The sequence below is a fragment of the Equus caballus genome, chromosome 6, assembly GCF_041296265.1.
Source record: "Equus caballus isolate H_3958 breed thoroughbred chromosome 6, TB-T2T, whole genome shotgun sequence".
Lineage (NCBI taxonomy): Eukaryota > Metazoa > Chordata > Mammalia > Perissodactyla > Equidae > Equus > Equus caballus.
Window position 1 is genome coordinate 29536967 of NC_091689.1, and position 24278 is coordinate 29561244.

Sequence of the window (24278 nt, forward strand, 5' to 3'; positions counted from 1 at the left end):
CTTTGGGAAGCTAAGAAACAACTCGCTCTGCACAGTGCTCTTACAGCCTACCGGGAACATCTCTTCCAAAGGCCTGTGAAACGCAGTTTCTTTGCAGGCCTGATCTGGCTGAAGTAGGACTTCTGCTCTGGGTGTGCTACTATGCCCTATAGCTGAAAGGCACAACGTGCAGGCTTCTTTCCAAAGGGCGAGTTGGGCCCCACAGCATCTTGCTTCCAGCTCTTTGGGAAGCTAAGAAACAACTCGCTCTGCACAGTGCTCTTACAGCCTACCGGGAACATCTCTTCCAAAGGTCTGTGAAACGCAGTTTCTTTGCAGGCCTGATCTGGCTGAAGTAGGACTTCTGCTCTGGGTGTGCTACTTTGCCCTAGAGCTGAAAGGCACAACGTGCAGGCTTCTTTCCAAAGGGCAAGTTGGGCCCCACAGCATCTTGCTTCCAGCTCTTTGGGTAGCTAAGAAACAACTCGCTCTGCACAGTGCTCTTACAGCCTAGTGGGAACATCTCTTCTCAAGGGTTGTGAAACGCAGTTTGTTTGCAGGCCTGATCTGGCTGAAGTTGGACTTCTGCTCTGGGTCTGCTACTTTGCCCTAGAGCTGAAAGGCACAACGTGCAGGCTTCTTTGCAAATGGCGAGTTGGGCCCCACAGCATCTTGCTTCCAGCTCTTTGGGAAGCTAAGAAACAACTCGCTCTGCACAGTGCTCTTACAGGCTAGTGGGAACACATGTTCCAAAGGCCTGTGAAACGCAGTTTCTTTGCAGGCCTGATCTGGCTGAAGTAGGACTTCTGCTCTGGGTGTGCTACATTGCCCTAGAGCTGAAAGGCACAACGTGCAGGCTTCTTTCCAAGGGGCGAGTTGGGCCCCACAGCATCTTGCTTCCAGCTCTTTGGGAAGCTATGAAACCACTCGCTCTGCACAGTGCTCTTACAGCCTACCGGGAACATCTCTTCCAAAGGCCTGTGAAACGCAGTTTCTTTGCAGGCCTGATCTGGCTGAAGTAGGACTTCTGCTCTTGGTGTTCTACTTTGCCCTAGAGCTGAAAGGCACAACGTGCAGGCTTCTTTCCAAAGGGCGAGTTGGGCCCCACAGCATCTTGCTTCCAGCTCTTTGGGAAGCTAAGAAACAACTCGCTCTGCACAGTGCTCTTACAGCCTACCGGGAACATCTCTTCCAAAGGCCTGTGAAACGCAGTTTCTTTGCAGGCCTGATCTGGCTGAAGTAGGGCTTCTGCTCTGGGTGTGCTACTTTGCCCTAGAGCTGAAAGGCACAACGTGCAGGCTTCTTTCCAAAGGGCGAGTTGGGCCCCACAGCATCTTGCTTCCAGCTCTTTGGGAAGCTAAGAAACAACTCGCTCTGCACAGTGCTCTTACAGCCTAGTGGGAACTTCTCTTCCAAAGGCCTGTGAAACGCAGTTTCTTTGCAGGCCTGATCTGGCTGAAGTAGGACTTCTGCTCTGGGTGTGCTACTTTGCCCTAGAGCTGAAAGGCACAACGTGCAGGCTTCTTTCCAAAGGGCGAGTTGGGCCCCACAGCATCTTGCTTCCAGCCTTTTGGGAAGCTAAGTAACAACTCGCTCGACACAGTGCTCTTACAGCCTACCGGGAACAACTCTTCCAGAGGCCAGTGAAACGCAGTTTCGTTGCAGGCCTGATCTGGCTGAAGTAGGACTTCTGCTCTGGGTGTGCTACATTGCCCTAGAGCTGAAAGGCACAACGTGCAGGCTTCTTTCCAAAGGGCGAGTTGGGCCCCACAGGATCTTGCTTCCAGCTCTTTGGGAAGCTAAGAAACAACTCGCTCTGCACAGTGCTCTTACAGCCTACCGGGAACATCTCTTCCAAAGGCCTGTGAAACGCAGTTTGTTTGCAGGCCTGATCTGGCTGAAGTAGGACTTCTGCTCTGGGTGTGCTACTTTGCCCTAGAGCTGAAAGGCACAACATGCAGGCTTCTTTCCAAAGGGCGAGTTGGGCCCCACAGCATCTTGCTTCCAGCTCTTTGGGAACCTAAGAAACAACTCGCTCTGCACAGTGCTCTTACAGCCTACTGGGAACATCTCTTCCAAAGGTCTGTGAAACGCAGTTTCTTTGCAGGCCTGGTCTGGCTGAAGTAGGACTTCTGCTCTGGGTGTGCTACTTTGCCCTAGAGCTGAAAGGCACAACGTGCAGGCTTCTTTCCAAAGGCCGAGTTGGGCCCCACAGCATCTTGCTTCCAGCTCTTTGGGAAGCTAAGTAACAACTCGCTCTGCACAGTGCTCTTACAGCCTAGTGGGAACATCTCTTCCAAAGGCCTGTGAAACGCAGTTACTTTGCAGGCCTGATCTGGCTGAACTAGGACTTCTGCTCTGGGTGTGCTACTTTGCCCTAGAGCTGAAAGGCACAACGTGCAGGCTTCTTTCCAAAGGGCTAGTTGGGCCCCACAGCATCTTGCTTCCAGCTCTTTGGGAAGCTAAGAAACAACTCGCTCTGCACAGTGCTCTTACAGCCTACCGGGAACATCTCTTCCAAAGGCCTGTGAAACGCAGTTTCTTTGCAGGCCTGGTCTGGCTGAAGTAGGACTTCTGCTCTGGGTGTGCTACTTTGCCCTAGAGCTGAAAGGCACAACGTGCAGGCTTCTTTCCAAAGGGCGAGTTGGGCCCCACAGCATCTTGCTTCCAGCTCTTTGGGAAGCTAAGAAACAACTCGCTCTGCACAGTGCTCTTACAGCCTAGTGGGAACATCTCTTCCAAAGGCCTGTGAAATGCACTTTCTTTGCAGGCCTGATCTGGCTGAAGTAGGGCTTCTGCTCTGGGTGTGCTACATTGCCCTAGAGCTGAAAGGCACAACGTGCAGGCTTCTTTCCAAAGGGCGAGTTGGGCCCCACAGCATCTTGCTTCCAGCTCTTTGGGAAGCTAAGAAACAACTCGCTCTGCACAGTGCTCCTACAGCCTACCGGGAACATCTCTTCCAAAGGCCTGTGAAACGCAGTTTCTTTGCAGGCCTGATCTGGCTGAAGTAGGACTTCTGCTCTGGGTGTGCTACTTTGCCCTAGAGCTGAAAGGCACAACGTGCAGGCTTCTTTCCAAAGGGCGAGTTGGGCCCCACAGCATCTTGCTTCCAGCTCTTTGCGAAGCTAGGAAACAACTCGCTCTGCACAGTGCTCTTACAGCCTACCGGGAACATCTCTTCCAAAGGCCTGTGAAACGCAGTTTCTTTGCAGGCCTGATCTGGCTGAAGTAGGACTTCTGCTCTGGGTGTGCTACTTTGCCCTATAGCTGAAAGGCACAACGTGCAGTCTTCTTTCCAAAGGGCGAGTTGGGCCCCACAGCATCTTGCTTCCAGCTCTTTGGGAAGCTAAGTAACAACTCGCTCTGCACAGTGCTCTTACAGCCTAGTGGGAACATCTCTTTCAAAGGCCTGTGAAACGCAGTATCTTTGCAGGCCTGATCTGGCTGAAGTAGGACTTCTTCTCTGGGTGTGCTCCATTGCCCTAGAGCTGAAAGGCACAACGTACAGGCTTCTTTCCAAAGGGCGAGTTGGGCCCCACAGCATGTTGCTTCCAGCTCTTTGGGAAGCTGAGAAACAACTCGCTCTGCACAGTGCTCTTACAGCCTACCGGGAACATCTCTTGCAAAGGCCTGTGAAACGCAGTTTCTTTGCAAGCCTGATCTGGCTGAAGTAGGACTTCTGCTCTAGGTGGGCTACATTGCCCTAGAGCTGAAAGGCACAACGTGCTGGCTTCTTTCCAAAGGGCGATTTGGGCCCCACAGCATCTTGCTTCCAGCTCTTTGGGAAGCTAAGAAACAACTCGCTCTGCACAGTGCTCTTACAGCCTACCGGGAACATCTCTTCCAAAGGCCTGTGAAACGCAGTTTCTTTGCAGGCCTGATCTGGCTGAAGTAGGACTTCTGCTCTGGGTGTGCTACTTTGCCCTAGAGCTGAAAGGCACAACGTGCAGGGTTCTTTCCAAAGGGCGAGTTGGGCCCCACAGCATCTTGCTTCCAGCTCTTTGGGAAGCTAAGAAACAACTCGCTCTGCACAGTGCTCTTACAGCCTACCGGGAACATCTCTTCCAAAGGCCTGTGAAACGCACTTTCTTTGCAGGCCTGATCTGGCTGAAGTAGGGCTTCTGCTCTGGGTGTGCTACATTGCCCTAGAGCTGAAAGGCACAACGTGCAGGCTTCTTTCCAAAGGGCGAGTTGGGCCCCACAGCATCTTGCTTCCAGCTCTTTGGGAAGCTAAGAAACAACTCGCTCTGCACAGTGCTCTTACAGCCTACCGGGAACATCTCTTCCAAAGGCCTGTGAAACGCAGTTTCTTTGCAGGCCTGATCTGGCTGAAGTGGGACTTCTGCTCTGGGTGTGCTACTTTGCCCTAGAGCTGAAAGGCACAACATGCAGGCTTCTTTCCAAAGGGCGAGTTGGGCCCCACAGCATCTTGCTTCCAGCTCTTTGGGAACCTAAGAAACAACTCGCTCTGCACAGTGCTCTTACAGCCTACTGGGAACATCTCTTCCAAAGGTCTGTGAAACGCAGTTTCTTTGCAGGCCTGGTCTGGCTGAAGTAGGACTTCTGCTCTGGGTGTGCTACTTTGCCCTAGAGCTGAAAGGCACAACGTGCAGGCTTCTTTCCAAAGGTCGAGTTGGGCCCCACAGCATCTTGCTTCCAGCTCTTTGGGAAGCTGAGAAACAACTCGCTCTGCACAGTGCTCTTACAGCCTACCGGGAACATCTCTTCCAAAGGCCTGTGAAACGCAGTTTCTTTGCAGGCGTGATCTGGCTGAAGTAGGACTTCTCTTCTGGGTGTGCTACTTTGCCCTAGAGCTGAAAGGCACAACGTGCAGGCTTCTTTCCAAAGGACGAGTTGGGCCCCACAGCATCTTGCTTCCAGCTCTTTGGGAAGCTAAGAAACAACTCGCTCTGCACAGTGCTCTTACAGCCTACCGGGAACATCTCTTCCAAAGGCCTGTGAAACGCAGTTTCTTTGCAGGCCTGGTCTGGCTGAAGTAGGACTTCTGCTCTGGGTGTGCTACTTTGCCCTAGAGCTGAAAGGCACAACGTGCAGGCTTCTTTCCAAAGGGCGAGTTGGGCCCCACAGCATCTTGCTTCCAGCTCTTTGGGAAGCTAAGAAACAACTCGCTCTGCACAGTGCTCTTACAGCCTACCGGGAACATCCTTTCCAAAGGCCTGTGAAACGCAGTTTCTTTGCAGGCCTGATCTGGCTGAAGTAGGACTTCTGCTCTGGGTGTGCTACTTTGCCCTAGAGCTGAAAGGCACAACGTGCAGGCTTCTTTCCAAAGGGCGAGTTGGGCCACACAGCATCTTGCTTCCAGCTCTTTGGGAAGCTAAGTAACAACTCGCTCTGCACAGTGCTCTTACAGCCTAGTGGGAACATCACTTCCAAAGGCCTGTGAAACGCAGTTTCTTTGCAGGCCTGATCTGGCTGAAGTAGGACTTCTGCTCTGGGTGTGCTCCATTGCCCTAGAGCTGGAAGACACAACGTACAGGCTTCTTTCCAAAGGGCGAGTTGGGCCCCACAGCATCTTGCTTCCAGCTCTTTGGGAAGCTAAGAAACAACTCGCTCTGCACAGTGCTCTTACAGCCTACCGGGAACATCTCTTCCAAAGGCCTGTGAAACGCAGTTTCTTTGCAGGCCTGATCTGGCTGAAGTAGGACTTCTGCTCTGGGTGTGCTACTTTGCCCTAGAGCTGAAAGGCACAACGTGCAGGCTTCTTTCCAAAGGGCGAGTTGGGCCCCACAGCATCTTGCTTCCAGCTCTTTGGGAAGCTAAGAAACAACTCGCTCTGCACAGTGCTCTTACAGCCTACCGGGAGCATCTCTTCCAAAGGTCTGTGAAACGCAGTTTCTTTGCAGGCCTGGTCTGGCTGAAGTAGGACTTCTGCTCTGGGTGTGCTACTTTGCCCTAGAGCTGAAAGGCACAACGTGCAGTCTTCTTTCCAAAGGGCGAGTTGGGCCCCACAGCATCTTGCTTCCAGCTCTTTGGGAAGCTAAGAAACAACTCGCTCTGCACAGTGCTCTTACAGCCTACCGGGAACATCTCTTCCAAAGGCCTGTGAAATTCAGTTTCTTTGCAGGCCTGATCTGGCTGAACTAGGACTTCTGCTCTGGGTGTGCTACTTTGCCCTAGAGCTGAAAGGCACAACGTGCAGGCTTCTTTCCAAAGGGCGAGTTGGGCCCCACAGCATCTTGCTTCCAGCTCTTTGGGAAGCTAAGAAACAACTCGCTCTGCACAGTGCTCTTACAGCCTACCGGGAACATCTCTTCCAAAGGCCTGTGAAACGCAGTTTCTTTGCAGGCCTGGTCTGGCTGAAGTAGGACTTCTGCTCTGGGTGTGCTACTTTGCCCTAGAGCTGAAAGGCACAACGTGCAGGCTTCTTTCCAAAGGGCGAGTTGGGCCCCACAGCATCTTGCTTCCAGCTCTTTGGGAAGCTAAGAAACAACTCGCTCTGCACAGTGCTCTTACAGCCTAGTGGGAACATCTCTTCCAAAGGCCTGTGAAACGCACTTTCTTTGCAGGCCTGATCTGGCTGAAGTAGGGCTTCTGCTCTGGGTGTGCTACATTGCCCTAGAGCTGAAAGGCACAACGGGCAGGCTTCTTTCCAAAGGGCGAGTTGGGCCCCACAGCATCTTGCTTCCAGCTCTTTGGGAAGCTAAGAAACAACTCGCTCTGCACAGTGCTCTTACAGCCTACCGGGAACATCTCTTCCAAAGGCCTGTGAAACGCAGTTTCTTTGCAGGCCTGTTCTGGCTGAAGTAGGACTTCTGCTGTGGGTGTGCTACTTTGCCCTAGAGCTGAAAGGCACAACGTGCAGGCTTCTTTCCAAAGGGCGAGTTGGGCCCCACAGCATCTTGCTTCCAGCTCTTTGGGAAGCTAAGAAACAACTCGCTCTGCACAGTGCTCTTACAGCCTACCGGGAACATCTCTTCCAAAGGCCTGTGAAACGCAGTTTCTTTGCAGGCCTGATCTGGCTGAAGTAGGACTTCTGCTCTGGGTGTGCTACTTTGCCCTATAGCTTAAAGGCACAACGTGCAGGCTTCTTTCCAAAGGGCGAGTTGAGCCCCACAGCATCTTGCTTCCAGCTCTTTGCTAAGCTAAGAAACAACTCGCTCTGCACAGTGCTCTTACAGCCTACCGGGAACAGCTCTTCCAAAGGCCTGTGAAACGCAGTTTCTCTGCAGGCCTGATCTGGCTGAAGTAGGACTTCTGCTCTGGGTGTGCTACTTTGCCCTAGAGCTGAAAGGCACAACGTGCAGGCTTCTTTGCAAAGGGCGAGTTGGGCCCCACAGCATCTTGCTTCCAGCTCTTTGGGAAGCTAAGAAACAACTCGCTCTGCACAGTGCTCTTACAGCCTACTGGGAACATCTCTTCCAAAGGTCTGTGAAACGCAGTTTCTTTGCAGGCCTGGTCTGGCTGAAGTAGGACTTCTTCTCTGGGTGTGCTCCATTGCCCTAGAGCTGAAAGGCACAACGTACAGGCTTCTTTCCAAAGGGCGAGTTGGGCCCCACAGCATGTTGCTTCCAGCTCTTTGGGAAGCTGCGAAACAACTCGCTCTGCACAGTGCTCTTACAGCCTACCGGGAACATCTCTTCCAAAGGCCTGTGAAACGCAGTTTCTTTGCAGGCCTGATCTGGCTGAAGTAGGACTTCTGCTCTAGGTGTGCTACATTGCCCTAGAGCTGAAAGGCACAACGTGCTGGCTTCTTTCCAAAGGGCGATTTGGGCCCCACAGCATCTTGCTTCCAGCTCTTTGGGAAGCTAAGAAACAACTCGCTCTGCACAGTGCTCTTACAGCCTACCGGGAACATCTCTTCCAAAGGCCTGTGAAACGCAGTTTCTTTGCAGGCCTGATCTGGCTGAAGTAGGACTTCTGCTCTGGGTGTGCTACTTTGCCCTAGAGCTGAAAGGCACAACGTGCAGGGTTCTTTCCAAAGGGCGAGTTGGGCCCCACAGCATCTTGCTTCCAGCTCTTTGGGAAGCTAAGAAACAACTCGCTCTGCACAGTGCTCTTACAGCCTAGAGGGAACATCTCTTCCAAAGGCCTGTGAAACGCACTTTCTTTGCAGGCCTGATCTGGCTGAAGTAGGGCTTCTGCTCTGGGTGTGCTACATTGCCCTAGAGCTGAAAGGCACAACGTGCAGGCTTCTTTCCAAAGGGCGAGTTGGGCCCCACAGCATCTTGCTTCCAGCTCTTTGGGACCCTAAGAAACAACTCGCTCTGCACAGTGCTCTTACAGCCTACTGGGAACATCTCTTCCAAAGGTCTGTGAAACGCAGTTTCTTTGCAGGCCTGGTCTGGCTGAAGTAGGACTTCTGCTCTGGGTGTGCTACTTTGCCCTAGAGCTGAAAGGCACAACGTGCAGGCTTCTTTCCAAAGGGCGAGTTGGGCCCCACAACATCTTGCTTCCAGCTCTTTCGGAAGCTGAGAAACAACTCGCTCTGCACAGTGCTCTTACAGCCTACCGGGAACATCTCTTCCAAAAGCCTGTGAAACGCAGTTAATTTGCAGGCGTGATCTGGCTGAAGTAGGACTTCTGCTCTGGGTGTGCTACTTTGCCCTAGAGCTGAAAGGCACAACGTGCAGGCTTCTTTCCAAAGGGCGAGTTGGGCCCCACAGCATCTTGCTTCCAGCTCTTTGGGAAGCTAAGAAACAACTCGCTCTGCACAGTGCTCTTACAGCCTACCGGGAACATCCTTTCCAAAGGCCTGTGAAACGCAGTTTCTTTGCAGGCCTCGTCTGGCTGAAGTAGGACTTCTGCTCTGGGTGTGCTACATTGCCCTAGAGCTGAAAGGCACAACGTGCAGGCTTCTTTCCAAAGGGCGAGTTGGGCCCCACAGCATCTTGCTTCCAGCTCTTTGGGAAGCTAAGTAACAACTCGCTCTGCACAGTGCTCTTACAGCCTAGTGGGAACATCAGTTCCAAAGGCCTGTGGAACGCAGTTTCTTTGCAGGCCTGATCTGGCTGAAGTAGGACTTCTGCTCTGGGTGTGCTCCATTGCCCTAGAGCTGAAAGGCACAACGTACAGGCTTCTTTCCAAAGGGCGAGTTTTGCCCCACAGCATCTTTCTTCCAGCTCCTTGGGAAGCTAAGAAACAACTCGCTCTGCACAGTGCTCTTACAGCCTACCGGGAACATCTCTTCCAAAGGCCTGTGAAACGCAGTTTCTTTGCAGGCCTGATCTGGCTGAAGTAGGACTTCTGCTCTGGGTGTGCTACTTTGCCCTAGAGCTGAAAGGCACAACGTGCAGGCTTCTTTCCAAAGGGCGAGTTGGGCCCCACAGCATGTTGCTTCCAGCTCTTTGGGAAGCTAAGAAACAACTCGCTCTGCACAGTGCTCTTACAGCCTACCGGGAGCATCTCTTCCAAAGGTCTGTGAAACGCAGTTTCTTTGCAGGCCTGGTCTGGCTGAAGTAGGACTTCTGCTCTGGGTGTGCTACTTTGCCCTAGAGCTGAAAGGCACAACGTGCAGTCTTCTTTCCAAAGGGCGAGTTGGGCCCCACAGCCTCTTGCTTCCAGCTCTTTGGGAAGCTAAGAAACAACTCGCTCTGCACAGTGCTCTTACAGCCTACCGGGAACATCTCTTCCAAAGGCCTGTGAAACGCAGTTTCTTTGCAGGCCTGATCTGGCTGAAGTAGGGCTTCTGCTCTGGGTGTGCTACTTTGCCCTAGAGCTGAAAGGCACAACGTGCAGGCTTCTTTCCAAAGGGCGAGTTGGGCCCCACAGCATCTTGCTTCCAGCTCTTTGGGAAGCTAAGAAACAACTCGCTCTGCACAGTGCTCTTACAGCCTACCGGGAACATCTCTTCCAAAGGCCTGTGAAACGCAGTTTCTTTGCAGGCCTGGTCTGGCTGAAGTAGGACTTCTGCTCTGGGTGTGCTACTTTGCCCTAGAGCTGAAAGGCACAACGTGCAGGCTTCTTTCCAAAGGGCGAGTTGGGCCCCACAGCATCTTGCTTCCAGCTCTTTGGGAAGCTAAGAAACAACTCGCTCTGCACAGTGCTCTTACAGCCTAGTGGGAACATCTCTTCCAAAGGCCTGTGAAACGCACTTTCTTTGCAGGCCTGATCTGGCTGAAGTAGGGCTTCTGCTCTGGGTGTGCTACATTGCCCTAGAGCTGAAAGGCACAACGGGCAGGCTTCTTTCCAAAGGGCGAGTTGGGCCTCACAGCATCTTGCTTCCAGCTCTTTGGGAAGCTAAGAAACAACTCGCTCTGCACAGTGCTCTTACAGCCTACCGGGAACATCTCTTCCAAAGGCCTGTGAAACGCAGTTTCTTTGCAGGCCTGATCTGGCTGAAGTAGGACTTCTGCTGTGGGTGTGCTACTTTGCCCTAGAGCTGAAAGGCACAACGTGCAGGCTTCTTTCCAAAGGGCGAGTTGGGCCCCACAGCATCTTGCTTCCAGCTCTTTGGGAAGCTGAGAAACAACTCGCTCTGCACAGTGCTCTTACAGCCTAGTGGGAACATCTCTTCCAAAGGCCTGTGAAACGCAGTTTCTTTGCAGGCCTGATCTGGCTGAAGTAGGACTTCTGCTCTGGGTGTGCTACTTTGCCCTAGAGCTGAAAGGCACAACGTGCCTCCTTCTTTCCAAGGGGCGAGTTGGGCCCCACAGCATCTTGCTTCCAGCTCTTTGGGAATCTAAGAAACAACTCGCTCTGCACAGTGCTCTTACAGCCTACCGGGAACATCTCTTCCAAAGGCCTGTGAAACGCAGTTTCTTTGCAGGCCTGATCTGGCTGAAGTAGGACTTCTGCTCTGGGTGTGCTACTTTGCCCTATAGCTTAAAGGCACAACGTGCAGGCTTCTTTCCAAAGGGCGAGTTGGGCCCCACAGCATCTTGCTTCCAGCTCTTTGCTAAGCTAAGAAACAAATCGCTCTGCACAGTGCTCTTACAGCCTACCGGGAACAGCTCTTCCAAAGGCCTGTGAAACGCAGTTTCTCTGCAGGCCTGATCTGGCTGAAGTAGGACTTCTGCTCTGGGTGTGCTACTTTGCCCTAGAGCTGAAAGGCACAACGTGCAGGCATCTTTCCAAAGGGCGAGTTGGGCCCCACAGCATCTTGCTTCCAGCTCTTTGGGAAGCTAAGAAACAACTCGCTCTGCACAGTGCTCTTACAGCCTACCGGGAACATCTCTTCCAAAGGCCTGTGAAATGCAGTTTCTTTGCAGGCCTGATCTGGCGGAAGTAGGACTTCTGCTCTGGGTGTGCTACTTTGCCCTAGAGCTGAAAGGCACAACGTGCAGGCTTCTTTCCAAGGGGCGAGTTGGGCCCCACAGCATCTTGCTTCCAGCTCTTTGGGAAGCTAAGAAACAACTCGCTCTGCACAGTGCTCTTACAGCCTACCGGGAACAGCTCTTCCAAAGGCCTGTGAAACGCAGTTTCTCTGCAGGCCTGATCTGGCTGAAGTAGGACTTCTGCTCTGGGTGTGCTACTTTGCCCTAGAGCTGAAAGGCACAACGTGCAGGCTTCTTTCCAAGGGGCGAGTTGGGCCCCACAGCATCTTGCTTCCAGCTCTTTGGGAAGCTGAGAAACAACTCGCTCTTCACAGGGCTCTTACAGCCTACCGGGAACATCTCTTCCAAAGGCCTGTGAAATGCAGTTTCTTTGCAGGCCTGATCTGGCTGAAGTAGGACTTCTTCTCTGGGTGTGCTCCATTGCCCTAGAGCTGAAAGGCACAACGTACAGGCTTCTTTCCAAAGGGCGAGTTGGGCCCCACAGCATCTTGCTTCCAGCTCTTTGGGAAGCTGAGAAACAACTCGCTCTGCACAGTGCTCTTACAGCCTACCGGGAACATCTCTTGCAAAGGCCTGTGAAACGCAGTTTCTTTGCAGGCCTGATCTGGCTGAAGTAGGACTTCTGCTCTAGGTGTGCTACATTGCCCTAGAGCTGAAAGGCACAACGTGCTTGCTTCTTTCCAAAGGGCGAGTTGGGCCCCACAGCATCTTGCTTCCAGCTCTTTGGGAAGCTAAGAAACAACTCGCTCTGCACAGTGCTCTTACAGCCTACCGGGAACATCTCTTCCAAAGGCCTGTGAAACGCAGTTTCTTTGCAGGCCTGATCTGGCTGAAGTAGGACTTCTGCTCTGGGTGTGCTACTTTGCCCTAGAGCTGAAAGGCACAACGTGCAGGGTTCTTTCCAAAGGGCGAGTTGGGCCCCACAGCATCTTGCTTCCAGCTCTTTGGGAAGCTAAGAAACAGCTCGCTCTGCACAGTGCTCTTACAGCCTAGTGGGAACATCTCTTCCAAAGGCCTGTGAAACGCACTTTCTTTGCAGGCCTGATCTGGCTGAAGTAGGGCTTCTGCTCTGGGTGTGCTACATTGCCCTAGAGCTGAAAGGCACAACGTGCAGGCTTCTTTCCAAAGGGCGAGTTGGGCCCCACAGCATCTTGCTTCCAGCTCTTTGGGAAGCTAAGAAACAACTCGCTCTGCACAGTGCTCTTACAGCCTACCGGGAACATCTCTTCCAAAGGCCTGTGAAACGCAGTTTCTTTGCAGGCCTGATCTGGCTGAAGTAGGACTTCTGCTGTGGGTGTGCTACTTTGCCCTAGAGCTGAAAGGCACAACGTGCAGGCTTCTTTCCAAAGGGCGAGTTGGGCCCCACAGCATCTTGCTTCCAGCTCTTTGGGACCCTAAGAAACAACTCGCTCTGCACAGTGCTCTTACAGCCTACTGGGAACATCTCTTCCAAAGGTCTGTGAAACGCAGTTTCTTTGCAGGCCTGGTCTGGCTGAAGTAGGACTTCTGCTCTGGGTGTGCTACTTTGCCCTAGAGCTGAAAGGCACAACGTGCAGGCTTCTTTCCAAAGGTCGAGTTGGGCCCCACAGCATCTTGCTTCCAGCTCTTTGGGAAGCTGAGAAACAACTCGCTCTGCACAGTGCTCTTACAGCCTACCGGGAACATCTCTTCAAAAGGCCTGTGAAACGCAGTTTCTTTGCAGGCGTGATCTGGCTGAAGTAGGACTTCTGCTCTGGGTGTGCTACTTTGCCCTAGAGCTGAAAGGCACAACGTGCAGGCTTCTTTCCAAAGGGCGAGTTGGGCCCCACAGCATCTTGCTTCCAGCTCTTTGGGAAGCTAAGAAACAACTCGCTCTGCACAGTGCTCTTACAGCCTACCGGGAACATCTCTTCCAAAGGCCTGTGAAACGCACTTTCTTTGCAGGCCTGATCTGGCTGAAGTAGGACTTCTGCTCTGGGTGTGCTACTTTGCCCTAGAGCTGAAAGGCACAACGTGCAGGGTTCTTTCCAAAGGGCGAGTTGGGCCCCACAGCATCTTGCTTCCAGCTCTTTGGGAAGCTAAGAAACAACTCGCTCTGCACAGTGCTCTTACAGCCTACCGGGAACATCCTTTCCAAAGGCCTGTGAAACGCAGTTTCTTTGCAGGCCTGGTCTGGCTGAAGTATGACTTCTGCTCTGGGTGTGCTACTTTGCCCTAGAGCTGAAAGGCACAACGTGCAGGCTTCTTTCCAAAGGGCGAGTTGGGCCCCACAGCATCTTGCTTCCAGCTCTTTCGGAAGCTAAGAAACAACTCGCTCTGCACAGTGCTCTTACAGCCTACCGGGAACAGCTCTTCCAAAGGCCTGTGAAACGCAGTTTCTTTGCAGGCCTGATCTGGCTGAAGTAGGACTTCTGCTGTGGGTGTGCTACATTGCCCTAGAGCTGAAAGGCACAACGTGCAGGCTTCTTTCCAAAGGGCGAGTTGGGCCCCACAGCATCTTGCTTCCAGCTATTTGGGAAGCTGAGAAACCACTCGCTCTGCACAGTGCTCTTACAGCCTACCGGGAACATCTCTTCCAAAGGCCTGTGAAACGCAGTTTCTTTGCAGGCCTGATCTGGCTGAAGTAGGACTTCTGCTCTGGGTGTGCTACTTTGCCCTAGAGCTGAAAGGCACAACGTGCAGGCTTCTTTCCAAAGGGCGAGTTGGGCCCCACAGCATCTTGCTTCCAGCTCTTTGGGAAGCTAAGAAACAACTCGCTCTGCACAGTCTCTTACAGCCTACGGGGAACATATCTTCCAAAGGCCTGTGAAACGCAGTTTCTTTGCAGGCCTGATCTGGCTGAAGTAGGACTTCTGCTCTGGGTGTGCTACATTTCCCTAGAGCTGAAAGGCACAACGTGCAGGCTTCTTTCCAAAGGGCGAGTTGGGCCCCACAGCATCTTGCTTCCAGCTCTTTGGGAAGCTGAGAAACAACTCGCTCTGCACAGTGCTCTTACAGCCTACCGGGAACATCTCTTCCAAAGGCCTGTGAAACGCAGTTTCTTTGCAGGCCTGATCTGGCTGAAGTAGGACTTCTGCTCTGGGTGTGCTTCTTTGCCCTAGAGCTGAAAGGCACAACGTGCAGGCTTCTTTCCAAAGGGCGAGTTGGGCCCCACAGCATCTTGCTTCCAGCTCTTTGGGAAGCTGAGAAACAACTCGCTCTGCACAGTGCTCTTACAGCCTACCGGGAACATCTCTTCCAAAGGCCTGTGAAACGCAGTTTCTTTGCAGGCCTGATCTGGCTGAAGTAGGACTTCTGCTCTGGGTGTGCTACTTTGCCCTAGAGCTGAAAGGCACAACGTGCTGGCTTCTTTCCAAAGGACGAGTTGGGCCCGACAGCATCTTGCTTCCAGCTCTTTGGGAAGCTGAGAAACAACTCGCTCTGCACAGTGCTCTTACAGCCTACCGGGAACATCTCTTCCAAAGGCCTGTGAAACGCAGTTTCTTTGCAGGCCTGATCTGGCTGAAGTAGGACTTCTGCTCTGGGTGTGCTACTTTGCCCTAGAGCTGAAAGGCACAACGTGCAGGCTTCTTTCCAAAGGGCGAGTTGGGCCCCACAGCATCTTGCTTCCAGCTCTTTGGGAAGCTGAGAAACAACTCGCTCTGCACAGTGCTCTTACAGCCTACCGGGAACATCTCTTCCAAAGGCCTGTGAAACGCAGTTTCCTTGCAGGCCTGATATGGCTGAAGTAGGACTTCTGCTCTGGGTGTGCTTCTTTGCCCTAGAGCTGAAAGGCACAACGTGCAGGCTTCTTTCCAAAGGGCGAGTTGGGCCCCACAGCATCTTGCTTCCAGCTCTTTGGGAAGCTAAGAAAGAACTCGCTCTGCACAGTGCTCTTACAGCCTACCGGGAACATCTCTTCCAAAGGCCTGGGAAACGCAGTTTCTTTGCAGGCCTGATCTGGCTGAAGTAGGACTTCTGCTCTGGGTGTGCTACTTTGCCCTAGAGCTGAAAGGCATAACATGCAGGCTTCTTTCCAAAGGGCGAGTTGGGCCCCACAGCATCTTGCTTCCAGCTCTTTGGGAAGCTAAGAAAGAACTCGCTCTGCACAGTGCTCTTACAGCCTACCGGGAGCATCTCTTCCAAAGGCCTGTGAAACGCAGTTTCTTTGCAGGCCTGATCTGGCTGATGTAGGACTTCTGCTCTGGGTGTGCTACTTTGCCCTAGAGCTGAAAGGCACAACGTGCAGGCTTCTTTCCAAAGGGCGAGTTGGGCCACACAGCATCTTGCTTCCAGCTCTTTGGGAAGCTAAGAAACAACTCGCTCTGCACAGCGCCTTTACAGCTTACAGGGAGCCTCTCTTCCAAAGGCCTGTGAAACGCAGTTTCTTTCCAGGCCTGGTCTGGCTGAAGTAGGACTTCTGCCCTGGGTTTGCTACTTTGCCCTAGAGCTGAAAGGCACAACGTGCAGGCTTCTTTCCAAAGGGCGAGTTGGGCCCCACAGCATCTTGCTTCCAGCTCTTTGGGAAGCTAAGAAACAACTCGCTCTGCACAGCGCTCTTACAGCCTACCGGGAGCATCTCTTCCAAAGGCCTGTGAAACGCAGTTTCTTTGCAGGCCTGATCTGGCTGATGTAGGACTTCTGCTCTGGGTGTGCTACTTTGCCCTAGAGCTGAAAGGCACAACGTGCAGGCTTCTTTCCAAATGGCGAGTTGGGCCCCACAGCATCTTTCTTCCAGCTCTTTGGGAAGCTAAGAAACAACTCGCTCTGCACAGTGCTCTTACAGCCTATCGGGAACATCTCTTCCAAAGGCGTGTGAAACGCAGTTTCTTTGCAGGCCTGATCTGGCTGAAGTAGGACTTCTGCTATGGGTGTGCTACTTTGCCCTAGAGCTGAAAGGCACAATGTGCAGGCTTCTTTCCAAAGGGCGAGTTGGGCCCCACAGCATCTTGCTTCCAACTCTTTGGGAAGCTGAGAATCAACTCGCTCTGCACAGCGCTCTTAGAGCCTACCGGGAGCATCTCTTCCAAAGGCCTGTGAAACGCAGTTTCTTTGCAGGCCTGATCTGGCTGAAGTAGGACTTCTGCTCTGGGTGTGCTACTTTGCCCTAGAGCTGAAAGGCACAACGTGCAAGCTTCTTTCCAAAGGGCGAGTTGGGCCCCACAGCATCTTGCTTCCAGCTCTTTGGGAAGGTAAGAAACAACTCGCTCTGCACAGTGCTCTTACAGCCTACCGGGAGCATCTCTTCCAAAGGCCTGTGAAACGCAGATTCTTTGCAGGCCTGATCTGGCTGAAGTAGGACTTCTGCTCTGGGTGTGCTACTTTGCCCTAGAGCTGAAAGGCACAACGTGCAGGCTTCTTTCCAAAGGGCGAGTTGGGCCCCACAGCATCTTGTTTCCAGCTCTTTGGGAAGCTAAGAAACAACTCGCTCTGCACAGTGCTCTTACAGCCTACCGGGAACATCTCTTCCAAAGGCCTGTGAAACGCAGTTTCTTTGCAGGCCTGATCTGGCTGAAGTAGGACTTCTGCTCTGGGTGTGCTACTTTGCCCTAGAGCTGAAAGGCACAACGTGCAGGCTTCTTTCCAAAGGGCGAGTTGGGCCCCACAGCATCTTGCTTCCAGCTCTTTGGGAAGCTAAGAAACAACTCGCTCTGCACAGTGCTCTTAAAGCCTACCGGGAACATCTCTTCCAAAGGCCTGTGAAACGCAGTTTCTTTGCAGGCCTGATCTGGCTGAAGTAGGACTTCTGCTCTTGGTGTGCTACTTTGCCCTAGAGCTGAAAGGCACAACGTTCAGGCTTCTTTCCAAAGGGCGAGTTGGGCCCCACAGCATCTTGCTTTCAGCTCTTTGGGAAGCTGAGAAACAACTCGCTCTGCACAGTGCTCTTACAGCCTACCGGGAACATCTCTTCCAAAGGCCTGTGAAACGCAGTTTCTTTGCAGGCCTGATCTGGCTGAAGTAGGACTTCTGCTCTGGGTGTGCTACTTTGCCCTAGAGCTGAAAGGCACAACGTGCAGGCTTCTTTCCAAAGGGCGAGTTGGGCCCCACAGCATGTTGCTTCCGGCTCTTTGGGAAGCTAAGAAACAACTCGATCTACAGAGTGCTCTTATAGCCTAGTGGGAACATCTCTTCCAAAGGCCTGTGAAATGCAGTTTCTTTGCAGGCCTGATCTGGCTGAAGTAGGACTTCTGGTCTGGGTGTGCTACATTGCTCTAGAGCTGAAAGGCACAACGTGCAGGGTTCTTTCCAAAGGGCGAGTTGGGCCACACATCATCTTGCTTCCAGCTCTTTGGGAAGCTAAGAAACAACTCGCTCTGCACAGTGCTCTTACAGCCTACAGGGAACATCTCTTCCAAAGGCCTGTGAAACGCAGTTTCTTTGCAGGCCTGATCTGGCTGAAGTAGGACTTCTGGTCTGGGTGTGCTACTTTGCCCTAGAGCTGAAAGGCACAACGTGCAGGCTTCTTTCCAAAGGGCGAGTTGGGCCCCACAGCATCTTGCTTCCAGCTCTTTGGGAAGCTGAGAAACAACTCGCTCTGCACAGTGCTCTTACAGCCTACCGGGAACATCTCTTCCAAAGGCCTGTGAAACGCAGTTTCTTTGCAGGCCTCATCTGGCTGAAATAGGACTTCTGCTCTGGGTGTGCTACTTTGCCCTAGAGCTGAAAGGCACAACGTGCAGGCTTCTTTCCAAAGGGCGAGTTGGGCCCCACAGCATCTTGCTTCCAGCTCTTTGGGAAGCTGAGAAACAACTCGCTCTGCACAGTGCTCTTACAGCCTACCGGGAACATCTCTTCCAAAGGCCTGTGAAACGCAGTTTCTTTGCAGGCCTGATCTGGCTGAAGTAGGACTTCTGCTCTGGGTGTGCTACATTGCTCTAGAGCTGAAAGGCACAACGTGCAGGATTCTTTCCAAGGGGCGAGTTGGGCCCCACAGCATCTTGCTTCCGGCTCTTTGGGAAGCTGAGAAACAACTCGCTCTGCACAGTGCTCTTACAGCCTACCGGGAACATCTCTTCCAAAGGCCTGTGAAACGCAGTTTCTTTGCAGGCCTGATCTGGCTGAAATAGGACTTCTGCTCTGGGTGTGCTACTTTGCCCTAGAGCTGAAAGGCACAACGTGCAGGCTTCTTTCCAAAGGGCGAGTTGGGCCCCACAGCATGTTGCTTCCGGCTCTTTGGGAAGCTAAGAAACAACTCGATCTACAGAGTGCTCTTATAGCCTAGTGGGAACATCTCTTCCAAAGGCCTGTGAAACGCAGTTTCTTTGCAGGCCTGATCTGGCTGAAGTAGGACTTCTGGTCTGGGTGTGCTACATTGCTCTAGAGCTGAAAGGCACAACGTGCAGGGTTCTTTCCAAAGGGCGAGTTGGGCCCCACAGCATCTTGCTTCCAGCTCTTTGGGAAGCTAAGAAACAACTCGCTCTGCACAGTGCTCTTACAGCCTACCGGGAACATCTCTTCCAAAGGCCTGTGAAACGCAGTTTCTTTGCAGGCCTGATCTGGCTGAAGTAGGACTTCTGCTCTGGGTGTGCTACTTTGCCCTAGAGCTGAAAGGCACAACGTGCAGGCTTCTTTCCAAAGGGCGAGTTGGGCCCCACAGCATCTTGCTTCCAGCTCTTTGGGAAGCTGAGAAACAACTCGCTCTGCACAGTGCTCTTACAGCCTACCGGGAACATCTCTTCCAAAGGCCTGTGAAACGCAGTTTCTTTGCAGGCATGATCTGGCTGAAGTAGGACTTCTGCTCTGGGTGTGCTACTTTGCCCTAGAGCTGAAAGGCACAACGTGCAGGCTTCTTTCCAAAGGGCGAGTTGGGCCCCACAGCATCTTGCTTCCAGCTCTTTGGGAAGCTAAGAAACAACTCGCTCTGCACAGTGCTCTTACAGCCTAGTGGGAACATCTCTTCCAAAGGCCTGTGAAACGCAGTTTCTTTGCAGGCCTGATCTGGCTGAACTAGGACTTCTGCTCTGGGTGTGCTACATTGCCCTAGAGCTGAAAGGCACAACGTGCTGGCTTCTTTCCAAGGGGCGAGTTGGGCCCCACAACATCTTGCTTCCAGCTCTTTGGGAAGCTAAGAAACAACTCGCTCTGCACAGTGCTCTTACAGCCTACCGGGAACATCTCTTCCAAAGGCCTGTGAAACGCAGTTTCTTTGCTGGCCTGATCTGGCTGAAGTAGGACTTCTGCTCTGGGTGTGATACATTGCTCTAGAGCTGAAAGGCACAACGTGCAGGATTCTTTCCAAGGGGCGAGTTGGGCCCCACAGCATCTTGCTTCCAGCTCTTTGGGAAGCTAAGAAACAACTCGCTCTGCACAGTGCTCTTACAGCCTACCGGGAGCATCTCTTCCAAAGGCCTGTGAAACGCAGTTTCTTTGCAGGCCTGATCTGGCTGAAGTAGGACTTCTGCTCTGGGTGTGCTACTTTGCCCTAGAGCTGAAAGGCACAACGTGCAGGCTTCTTTCCAAAGGGCGAGTTGGGCCCCACAGCATCTTGCTTCCAGCTCTTTGGGAAGCTAAGAAACAACTCGCTCTGCACAGTGCTCTTACAGCCTACCGGGAACATCTCTTCCAAAGGCCTGTGAAACGCAGTTTCTTTGCAGGCCTGATCTGGCTGAAGTAGGACTTCTGCTCTGGGTGTGCTACGTTGCCCTAGAGCTGAAAGGCACAACGTGCAGGCTTCTTTCCAAAGGGCGAGTTGGGCCCCACAGCATCTTGCTTCCAGCTCTTTGGGAAGCTAAGAAACAACTCGCTTTGCACAGTGCTCTTACAGCCTAGTGGGAACATCTCTTCCAAAGGCCTGTGAAACGCAGTTTCTTTGCAGGCCTGATCTGGCTGAAGTAGGACTTCTGCTCTGGGTGTGCTACTTTGCCCTAGAGCTGAAAGGCACAACGTGCAGGCTTCTTTCCAAAGGGCGAGTTGGGCCCCACAGCATCTTGCTTCCAGCTCTTTGGGAAGCTAAGAATCAACTCGCTCTGCACAGCGCTCTTACAGCCTACCGGGAGCATCTCTTCCAAAGGCCTGTGAAACGCAGTTTCTTTGCAGGCCTGATCTGGCTGAAGTAGGACTTCTTCTCTGGGTGTGCTACTTTGCCCTAGAGCTGAAAGGCACAACGTGCAGGCTTCTTTCCAAAGGGCGAGTTGGGCCCCACAGCATCTTGCTTCCGGCTATTTGGGAAGCTGAGAAACAACTCGCTCTGCACAGTGCTCTTACAGCCTACCGGGAACATCTCTTCCAAAGGCCTGTGAAACGCAGTTTCTTTGCAAGCCTGATCTGGCTGAAGTAGGACTTCTGCTCTGGGTGTGCTACTTTGCCCTAGAGCTGAAAGGCACAACGTGCAGGCTTCTTTCCAAAGGGCGAGTTGGGCCCCACAGCATCTTGCTTCCAGCTCTTTGGGAAGCTAAGAAACAACTCGCTCTGCACAGTGCTCTTACAGCCTACCGGGAACATCTCTTCCAAAGGCCTGTGAAACGCTGTTTCTTTGCAGGCCTGATCTGGCTGAAGTAGGACTTCTGCTCTGGGTGTGCTACTTTGCCCTAGAGCTGAAAGGCACAACGTGCAGGCTTCTTTCCAAAGGGCGAGTTGGGCCCCACAGCATCTTGCTTCCAGCTCTTTGGGAAGCTAAGAAACAACTCGCTCTGCACAGTGCTCTTACAGCCTACCGGGAACATCTCTTCCAAAGGCCTGTGAAACGCAGTTTCTTTGCAGGCCTGATCTGGCTGAAGTAGGACTTCTGCTCTGGGTGTGCTACTTTGACCTAGAGCTGAAAGGCACAACGTGCAGGCTTCTTTCCAAAGGGCGAGTTGGGCCCCACAGCATCTTGCTTCCAGCTCTTTGGGAAGCTGAGAAACAACTCGCTCTGCACAGTGCTCTTACAGCCTACCGGGAACATCTCTTCCAAAGGCCTGTGAAACGCAGTTTCTTTGCAGGCCTGATCTGGCTGAAGTAGGACTTCTGCTCTGGGTGTGCTACTTTGCCCTAGAGCTGAAAGGCACAACGTGCAGGCTTCTTTCCAAAGGGCGAGTTGGGCCCCACAGCATCTTGCTTCCGGCTCTTTGGGAAGCTAAGAAACAGCTCGATCTACAGAGTGCTCTTATAGCCTAGTGGGAACATCTCTTCCAAAGGCCTGTGAAACGCAGTTTCTTTGCTGACCTGATCTGGCTGAAGTAGGACTTCTGGTCTGGGTGTGCTACATTGCCCTAGAGCTGAAAGGCACAACGTGCAGGCTTCTTTCCAAAGGGCGAGTTGGGCCCCACAGCATCTTGCTTCCAGCTCTTTGGGAACCTAAGAAACAACTCGCTCTGCACAGTGCTCATACAGCCTACCGGGAACATCTCTTCCAAAGGCCTGTGAAACGCAGTTTCTTTGCAGGCCTGATCTGGCTGAAGTAGGACTTCGGCTCAGGGTGTGCTACTTTGCCCTAGAGCTGAAAGGCACAACGTGCAGGCTTCTTTCCAAAGGGCGAGTTGGGCCCCACAGCATCTTGCTTCCAGCTCTTTGGGAAGCTAAGAAACAACTCGCTCTGCACAGTGCTCTTACAGCCTAGTGGGAACATCTCTTCCAAAGGCCTGTGAAACGCAGTTTCTTTGCAGGCCTTATCTGGCTGAAGTAGGACTTCTGCTCTTGGTGTGCTACTTTGCCCTAGAGCTGAAAGGCACAACGTGCTGGCTTCTTTCCAAAGGGCGAGTTGGGCCCCACAGCATCTTGCTTCCAGCTCTTTGGGAAGCTAAGAAACAACTCGCTCTGCACAGTGCTCTTACAGCCTACCGGGAACATCTCTTCCAAAGGCCTGTGAAACGCAGTTTCTTTGCAGGCCTGATCTGGCTGAAGTAGGACTTCTGCTCTGGGTGTGCTACTTTGCCCTAGAGCTGAAAGGCACAACGTGCTGGCTTCTTTCCAAAGGGCGAGTTGGGCCCCACAGCATCTTGCTTCCAGCTCTTTGGGAAGCTAAGAAACAACTCGCTCTGCACAGTGCTCTTACAGCCTACCGGGAACATCTCTTCCAAAAGCCTGTGAAACGCAGTTTCTTTGCAGGCCTGATCTGGCTGAAGTAGGACTTCTGCTCTGGGTGTGCTACTTTGCCCTAGAGCTGAAAGGCACAACGTGCAGGCTTCTTTCCAAAGGGCGAGTTGGGCCCGACAGCATCTTGCTTACAGCTCTTTGGGAAGCTGAGAAACAACTCGCTCTGCACAGTGCTCTTACAGCCTACCGGGAACATCTCTTCCAAAGGCCTGTGAAACGCAGTTTCTTTGCAGGCCTGATCTGGCTGAAGTAGGACTTCTGCTCTGGGTGTGCTACTTTGCCCTAGAGCTGAAAGGCACAACGTGCAGGCTTCTTTCCAAAGGGCGAGTTGGGCCCCACAGCATCTTGCTTCCAGCTCTTTGGGAAGCTGAGAAACAACTCGCTCTGCACAGTGCTCTTACAGCCTACCGGGAACATCTCTTCCAAAGGCCTGTGAAACGCAGTTTCTTTGCAGGCCTGATCTGGCTGAAGTAGGACTTCTGCTCTGGGTGTGCTACTTTGCCCTAGAGCTGAAAGGCACAACGTGCAGGCTTCTTTCCAAAGGGCGAGTTGGGCCCCACAGCATCTTGCTTCCAGCTCTTTGGGAAGCTAAGAAACAACTCGCTCTGCACAGTGCTCTTACAGCCTACCGGGAGCATCTCTTCCAAAGGCCTGTGAAACGCAGTTTCTTTGCAGGCCTGATCTGGCTGAAGTAGGACTTCTGCTATGGGTGTGCTACTTTGCCCTACAGCTGAAAGGCACAACGTACAGGCTTCTTTCCAAAGGGCGTGTTGGGCCCCACAGCATCTTGCTTCCAGCTCTTTGGGAAGCTAAGAATCAACTCGCTCTGCACAGCGCTCTTACAGCCTACCGGGAGCATCTCTTCCAAAGGCCTGTGAAACGCAGTTTCTTTGCAGGCCTGATCTGGCTGAAGTAGGACTTCTGCTCTGGGTGTGCTACTTTGCCCTAGAGCTGAAAGGCACAACGTGCAGGCTTCTTTCCAAAGGGCGAGTTGGGCCCCACAGCATCTTGCTTCCGGCTCTTTGGGAAGATGAGAAACAACTCGCTCTGCACAGTGCTCTTACAGCCTACCGGGAACATCTCTTCCAAAGGCCTGTGAAACGCAGTTTCTTTGCAGGCCTGATCTGGCTGAAGTAGGACTTCTGCTCTGGGTGTGCTACTTTGCCCTAGAGCTGAAAGGCACAACGTGCAGGCTTCTTTCCAAAGGGCGTGTTGGGCCCCACAGCATCTTGCTTCCAGCTCTTTGGGAAGCTAAGAAACAACTCGCTCTGCACAGTGCTCTTACAGCCTACCGGGAACATCTCTTCCAAAGGCCTGTGAAACGCAGTTTCTTTGCAGGCCTGATCTGGCTGAAGTAGGACTTCTGCTCTGGGTGTGCTACTTTGCCCTAGAGCTGAAAGGCACAACGTGCAGGCTTCTTTCCAAAGGGCGAGTTGGGCCCCACAGCATCTTGCTTCCAGCTCTTTGGGAAGCTAAGAAACAACTCGCTCTGCACAGTGCCCTTACAGCCTACCGGGAACATCTCTTCCAAAGGCCTGTGAAACGCAGTTTCTTTGCAGGCCTGATCTGGCTGAAGTAGGACTTCTGCTCTGGGTGTGCTACTTTGACCTAGAGCTGAAAGGCACAACGTGCAGGCTTCTTTCCAAAGGGCGAGTTGGGCCCCACAGCATCTTGCTTCCAGCTCTTTGGGAAGCTGAGAAACAACTCGCTCTGCACAGTGCTCTTACAGCCTACCGGGAACATCTCTTCCAAAGGCCTGTGAAACGCAGTTTCTTTGCAGGCCTGATCTGGCTGAAGTAGGACTTCTGCTCTGGGTGTGCTACTTTGCCCTAGAGCTGAAAGGCACAACGTGCAGGCTTCTTTCCAAAGGGCGAGTTGGGCCCCACAGCATCTTGCTTCCGGCTCTTTGGGAAGCTAAGAAACAACTCGATCTACAGAGTGCTCTTATAGCCTACCGGGAACATCTCTTCCAAAGGCCTGTGAAACGCAGTTTCTTTGCAGGCCTGATCTGGCTGAAGTAGGACTTCTGGTCTGGGTGTGCTACATTGCCCTAGAGCTGAAAGGCACAACATGCAGGATTCTTTCAAAAGGGCG